The 7,500-nt window shown below is 46.5% G+C and overlaps 2 protein-coding genes across 2 annotated transcripts in view; one reads left to right on the forward strand and one right to left on the reverse strand.

Moving 5' to 3' along the window:
* mllt11 (MLLT11 transcription factor 7 cofactor) overlaps positions 1–1,001 on the reverse strand; it is a 4,969-nt gene extending 3,968 nt beyond the window's left edge. The window contains exon 1 of the mRNA XM_044172168.1: positions 866–1,001. The gene's annotated coding sequence lies outside the window, so the exon portion shown is untranslated. The remainder of the gene's footprint in view (positions 1–865) is intronic.
* A 4,359-nt stretch (positions 1,002–5,360) lies between these two features.
* Positions 5,361–7,500, forward strand: part of cdc42se1 (CDC42 small effector 1) — a 28,336-nt gene continuing 26,196 nt past the window's right edge. The window contains 1 exon segment of the mRNA XM_044172164.1: positions 5,361–5,732. The gene's annotated coding sequence lies outside the window, so the exon portion shown is untranslated.

A 7,500-nucleotide genomic window follows, 5' to 3' on the forward strand; every position in this document is an offset into this window, starting at 1 on the left:
CTCTGTCTCTCTGCCTGTCTGTCTGCCTGTCTGTCTCTCTGTCTCTCTGTCTGTCTGTCTATCTGTCTGTCTGCCTGAGCTTCGGCTTATTTTAAACCTGGTCCTGGTTTTATATTTAGACTCTCTGCAGTGAGTCAGGTTTAAAACTGTAATGTGACCTGCGCTCGCGCTGAGTATTGATCAGATAAAGAAATCGATAAACAGCTCAGGGTTCACTTCAGATCAGCTGATTCGACTGATTTCAGATCAGTTCTATTCAAATCTTACTGATGTGTCTGTTGTTGTGCTGCAGCTGAGGACAGAGTCTCGGAGACCTGCGGGGTCAGGGCGTGGTCCCCCATCAGGGCCTCCAGACACATTTTATATATATATTTATATTCGGATGATTCCTGGGAGTCTGGAACAGAAACTGGGTCATCGTGTCTCTGCAGACTGAAATAACCCTGAGCACCGTCACAGCCTGACACTGATGAGTCCACCTGCCGCCAAACTACATTCACATTTCTGTCGATTTTATTTTCGGCCGGTTTTCATATTGATCCGGAGGCGTTGGCCCTGATTCTCACCGGCCGACGATCTGACGATGACACGGAGCTTATCACCGATATCTCAGCGTTTGTGTCATGTCTGGTATCGATGAGATGTTTAGATCGAGGGACGCGCTGATCATTGATCCGGTTGTTAGGCGTTGGCCCGGTGTTCTGGCTCATCACCAGCCGATGATGCAGCCGATTAAACCCGAAGAATCACCGACATTTCTCACATCAGTTGCCCTTAAATCTGCAGATTTAGACATGTAGTCTGGCTGCATGTGGTCTGTTGTTCCACCGTCACACAGAAAGCAGACAAACGTTTGAGCACGCACCTGATCGGCTTCTGTGGTCCTCTTTGTTCCGCTGGCTCCTCCGGTGCAGCCGCTGCGTCTCTGCTGCTGCAGGTTAAAATGAGCTCTGCGCCTGCGTCAAGCTCACCTGAGTATACACCACGGCTTCCGTTTATGCATTTCACAATAAAAGTCGCGCGGTCCCGTCTGTGTTTTGTTAGTTTTCTCCTCAGCTGATCTCAGGGAGGATTTCAGTGAACACACTGCGGCAGATTCACACCAGAGGAACTAATAACTAACTAACAGCAGTTATTATTTATTCATTTCAAAAGTAAAAACAAACAGAAAGAAAAGAAACGTAGACAGAAAAATGTGTTTCGGCTCTACTGGAACATCTGTTTGGATTAAAATGTTTCGATATTTAATACTTGTTCATGTTGGCAGCAATGGGTTTTTACCACAAACTCACGCGTTTATTTTGAAAGAAATGCTAGTTTCCGGTATGTTCGGAATGTTTCTAGCACACACACACACACACACACACACACACACGCATACATGCACGCGCACACGCACACACACAGTGTATTATAAGTTTATTACAACTGATGAATCGCTTTTGCTGTTTGTTCGTTCTGAAGGAAACTTCATCAGGCTTCAGAGGAAGAAAATAAAGAGAAAATGATAAAACAGATTTCAATCAATCGATCAATAGACGGATGTATGATGGATGTATGATGGATGATGGATGGATGACGGATGGATGATGGATGGATGATGGATGGATGATGGATGATGGATGGATGATGGATGGATGATGGAAGGATGCTGGATGATGGATGGATGATGGATGGATGATGGATGGATGGATGGATGCTGGATGATGGATGATGGATGATGGATGGATGGATGGATGATGGATGATGGATGGATGGATGGATGGATGGATGGATGGATGGATGGATGATGGAAGGATGCTGGATGATGGATGGATGATGGATGATGGATGGATGGATGGATGCTGGATGATGGATGGATGGATGGATGATGGATGGATGATGGATGGATGGATGATGGATTGACGGATGGATGATGGATGGATGGATGGATGATGGATGCATGGATGGATGCTGGATGATGGATGGATGATGGATGACGGATGATGGATGGATGGATGATGGATGGATGATGGATGATGGATGACGGATGATGGATGGATGGATGATGGATGGATGATGGATGACGGATGATGGATGGATGGATGATGGATGGATTGACGGATGGATGACGGATGATGGATGACAGATGATGGATGGATTGACGGATGGATGATGGATGGATGGATGATGGATGACGGATGATGGATGGATGATGGATGACGGATGATGGATGGATGATGGATGGATGATGGATGATGGATGATGGATGATGAGATGATGGATGGATGATGGATGGATGGATGGATGATGGATGGATGATGATGATGGATGGATGATGATGGATGGATGGATGATGGATGATGGATGGATGACAGATGGATGGATGGATGGATGGATGGATGGATGGATGATGGATGGATGGATGATGGATGATGGATGATGGATGGATGATGGATGGATGATGGACGGATGGATGATGGATGCATGGATGATGGATGGATGATGGATGGATGGATGATGGATGGATGATGGATGGATGGATGACGGATGATGGATGGATGGATGATGGATGGATGATGGATAGATGGATGATGGATGGATGATGGATGGATGGATGATGGATGGATGATGGATGGATGATGGATGGATGGATGGATGATGGATGATGGATGGATGATGGATGGATGGATGATGGATGGATGATGGATGATGGATGATGGATGACGGATGATGGATGGATGGATGATGGATGGATTGACGGATGGATGATGGATGATGGATGATTGACTGATGGATGATTGACTGATGGATGGATGATGGATGGATGGATGATGGATGATTGACTGATGGATGGATGATGGATGGATGGATGATGGATGGATGGATGATGGATGGATGATGGATGGATGGATGATGGATGATTGACTGATGGATGGATGATGGATGGATGGATGATGGATGATGGATGGATGATGGATGGATGATGGATGGATGGATGATGGATGGATGATGGATGATGGATGGATGATGGATGATTGACTGATGGATGGATGATGGATGGATGGATGATGGATGGATGATGGATGGATGGATGATGGATGGATGGATGGATGATGGATGATGGATGATGGATGATGGATGGATGATGGATGGATGGATGGATGACGGATGGATGATTGACTGATGGATGGATGATGGATGATGGATGATGGATGGATGATGGATGATGGATGGATGATGGATGGATGATGGATGGATGATGCATGATGGATGGATGATGGATGATGGATGGATGATGGATGGATGGATGGATGATGGATGGATGATTGACTGATGGATGGATGATGGATGGATGATGGATGGATGGATGGATGGATGGATGATGGATGATTGATGGATGGATGATGATGGATGATGCATGATGGATGGATGATGGATGATGGATGGATGATGGATGGATGGATGACGGATGGATGATTGACTGATGGATGGATGATGGATGACGGATGACGGATGGATGATGGATGGATGGATGATGCATGATGGATGGATGATGGATGGATGACGGATGACGGATGGATGATGGATGGATGGATGATGCATGATGGATGGATGATGGATGGATGGATGATGGATGGATGGATGATGGATGATGGATGATTGACTGATGGATGGATGATGGATGACGGATGGATGATTGACTGATGGATGGATGATGGATGATTGACTGATGGATGGATGATGGATGGATGATTGACTGATGGATGGATGATGGATGGATGATTGACTGATGGATGGATGGACGGATGATGGATGGATGATGGATGATGGATGGATGGATGATGGCTGTACTAAACGAAGTGCTGGTTGGTTCTGGAGGCTCGGGACTTGAACGCGTGACGTGCGGCTCGAGGCCTCTGCCCCACCGGCTGTATAAAGTGACAGTAATGATGCTCTGAGAGTCACAGCAGCAGTTTAATGTACGAACGGGAGCAAATGAAATGTCAAACCACGAGTTCCCCGAAGACCCCGACAGGGGACTCTTTCTCCGCCCGTGATCCGAGTCGCAGCACATTCAGGTCTCTGGGGACCGAACACCTGCCGAAGACGGTTTGACGTCACTTCCTGATCCTCAAAGATCCTCAAAGACATCCGGACATGACGTATGTCTCTGTCTGAGACAGTGTCAGCATGTTGTGTGCGATAAACGTGTACAGTCACAGAAGCATCAGTAACGGCGCGCTGGAGAGTGACTTCGTTTTGATTCGACAACACGCGTCATCTCCAGCCGCCATCTTTGTTCTTCTTCTCTTGTTTCTGTTTCAGCAGATGGAATATTTTTAATCCTGATGACGGAAAAACCTTCAGAACAGGAAGTGACGTCAAACCAGCTGCTGGAAAACAGAAGAACATCTGCGACGATAAAACACGAGAGACAAACTGAGACTAGAGACACATTTACTGAATCGCAATCAGCAGAAGTGAAAGCACTAACACACACTAACACACACTGACACACACTAACACACACTAACACACACTGACACACACTGACACACACTAACACACACTAACACACACTGACACACACTGACACACACTGACACACACTGACACACACTAACACACACTGACACACACTAACACACACTGACACACACTAACACACACTAACACACACTGACACACACTGACACACACTGACACACACTGACACACACACTGAAACCCTCTGCTGCAGTGAAAGTGTGAGAGTGTGATCAGGAAAAAGCCCTTAAAGCATTAAAGCAGTGCAGCGTCCCTGTGGCTGCTGTGCTGTTATATATTCTATCATCAGGTTATTATTCCTCGTGCATTAATGTAAAGCAGGATGTTGCTGCTGCAGCTGGTGGAGCTGGAGCTCATGTTGAACCGGTTTGTATCGGACTGCAGCTGATGATGCTTTTCATTCTGGATCCATCTGCCGATTCTTTTCTCCATCGATCCATCGATCGATCGGTTTGGAAAACTGGTGAAAACGGTGAGAAACGCCGTCCACGACGACCCAGAGCCCAAAGCGACGCCTTCAGCGTGTCGTCGTGTCCGACCGATCGAAACTTTGAAAGCTCGACGTTATTAACAAACATCACAGTTATTAGTGATTTTCAGAGGAAAAGCAGCAGATCTGCACATCTGAGGAGCTGCAGCCAGGAATGGATTTACAGGAGAAACGACTTCAAACATCAAAACAGCTGCTGATTCATTAAATAATTAACTGATTAATGGACTAATCGTCTCAGCTGAACTCGTTTAAACTGTTGCAGTTTAATTTAAACTCCTCGTGTGTTCTGTGTGAAAAAAGTAACTGAAGCCGTCAGATAAATGTGGTGGAGTAAAGAGTAAAGTGTTGAAGCCTCTGAGACTCGGCGGAGGAGAAAGCAGGAAGACTCCAGTAAAGTACAAGTACCTCACACGTGTACTTCAGGACAGTGATGAGGTAACTGTACTCAGTTTCTCTCCACGCTGAACAGGAGCGCTGCGAGGAGTCTGTTGAGCCAGCAGGAGGAGCTGTTTGCCTGGAAACAAGCAGGAAGTGGAGGAAGAAGAGAGACACTGAAGTCCTTCAGAGGAGGAGGAGGAGGAGGAGGAGGGAGGGTTTCCTGGTTGGAGCCACACCTCGGAGAGAGTCAGGGCTGCTTCATGGTCTCAGTCTGCAGTCTTCAGCCCGGCTGGCAGCTGGTTCCCTGGTCTCTTCTGGTCTCTGGTCTCTGGTGAGTCTGCTTTTCTGTTTCAGCTGCTCGAACTTCACGTCGGCCTTCCAGCCTGCTGCTGCTGTCACCTGAAGCTGTCAGCTCTGCTTTAAGATTACAAACGGACAGACGTGAAGGGGCGAATTCAGACATTTCAACTGGCTTCATGTGATCTCGTGCGAGCTTGAGGACTTTGGGTAGTTTATAAGCAGCAGCGATGGTGACATTACAAGCCATTACATTAGCCAGCAGACATCGAGATCTTTAAAGAAAAAGTAGAGTCAAAAAAACAACTAAACCTTTATTTAAAGGACCTATGGTTTGTCTCTGAGTGTGTGTGTGTGTGTGTGTGTGTGTGTGTGTGTGTGTGTGTGTGTGTGTGAATTGAGGGATAATCTCTTGAAGCATTTCAACAGTTTTTCTGGGACACCGGTGTTGCGCTGTTTTCTGTGAGCTGATTTGTGATTTCAGGATTAGAAATGTTGAAGCGTGTTTCCTCTCCGCTCGGGGTTCAGGTTCGGCTCAACGGATCGACCCGAGTCTGGATTTAAATTCACAGGTCACAGAATAAACTCTTCGCTCTCTGGACTTCAGCGCCTTTTGATAGTTTGGATTCTCGTCTTGAAGTAGTTTGAATTTCTCCTGGACGTCAACTAAAACTGTGTCAGATAATAAGTTTCATCTCTGTGTGTCCAGAACAGAGACAGGTCCAGGACGCGGTTAGCTTAGCTTAGCACAAAGACTGAAAGCAGGGGGAATCTGCTAGCCTAGCTCTGTCAAAACTGGAAAAAGTGAAATAAATTTCCGCTACAATAATCTCAGAAACCTCGCTGAGCTCCCAGTGGTGCTGCCAAATCAGTATGACGTTCATTAGCAATAATGGGGCTAGTTATGCTAACTTTAATGAGCAAGCTAACGTGATTTCTGGCTGTTCAAAACAAACTGAATTGTTCACTTCGTCCCCAAAGAGACTTTTGTTGCCGTGGAGCTAATTTTCATTGCTTGAGCGCTAATGTTGTACAGCTGACACATTAGCTTGCTCGCTAGCTAGTAGCTGACGGGTATGTTAAAGGAACATTTCGACATCGATGGTTGTTCGACGTCTTAAGGTCAGACGAGACACTGAAAATTAATTTAATCTGTGTGTGTCCACCACAGAGACGTGTTTAGCCTAGCTTAGCACAAAGACTGGAAGCATTGGGAAACTGCTAGCGTAGCTCCATCTAAGGAGAAAAACAATCATGTTTAGCTTTTTTTAAATGCAGGAGCAGATTTTCCTGTCCGGAGCGAGTAGAGGACTGTAACTGTGATCCCGGCCGACCAGTCGTGTGGAGGTTAAAGGTCGGAGGTCGCAGGGTTCAGACAAACACCGCTGTAGCTGCTGAGAGCCGGACAGACTCGGAGAAATGTTTCAGGAAACTCTCAGCTGAAAATATCCTCCTGCCCCCCCCCTCCCCTCCCCTCGCTGCCTGGTTTTTACCGTTTTTCTGAAACATGGTGTTTTCAGTGTGAAGGTCCAGATCTGGAGCCAAATTACAGGTCTGGAGTCAGTTTATAGGACGGAGCTGCTGACTGCGCTGAGCTGCAGGAAACACTGCAAAGCTCTGTTCTCTGGCTGTTTGAATGTTTTCGAATCTGAATCAGAAACGTTTTCACGTGTGAGGAATGTGCTTTGCCCGTCACGCTGCGTTCAAGGGCTGTCGGAGAAATATGCGGTGACTTCGGAAACCCTGAGATTTTAAATTAAAGTGTGACTTTGAACAGTGTGTCGATAAAACAGCATTTGTGC

This window comes from Siniperca chuatsi, linkage group LG17 (assembly GCF_020085105.1).
Source record: "Siniperca chuatsi isolate FFG_IHB_CAS linkage group LG17, ASM2008510v1, whole genome shotgun sequence".
Taxonomy (NCBI): Eukaryota; Metazoa; Chordata; class Actinopteri; order Centrarchiformes; family Sinipercidae; genus Siniperca; species Siniperca chuatsi.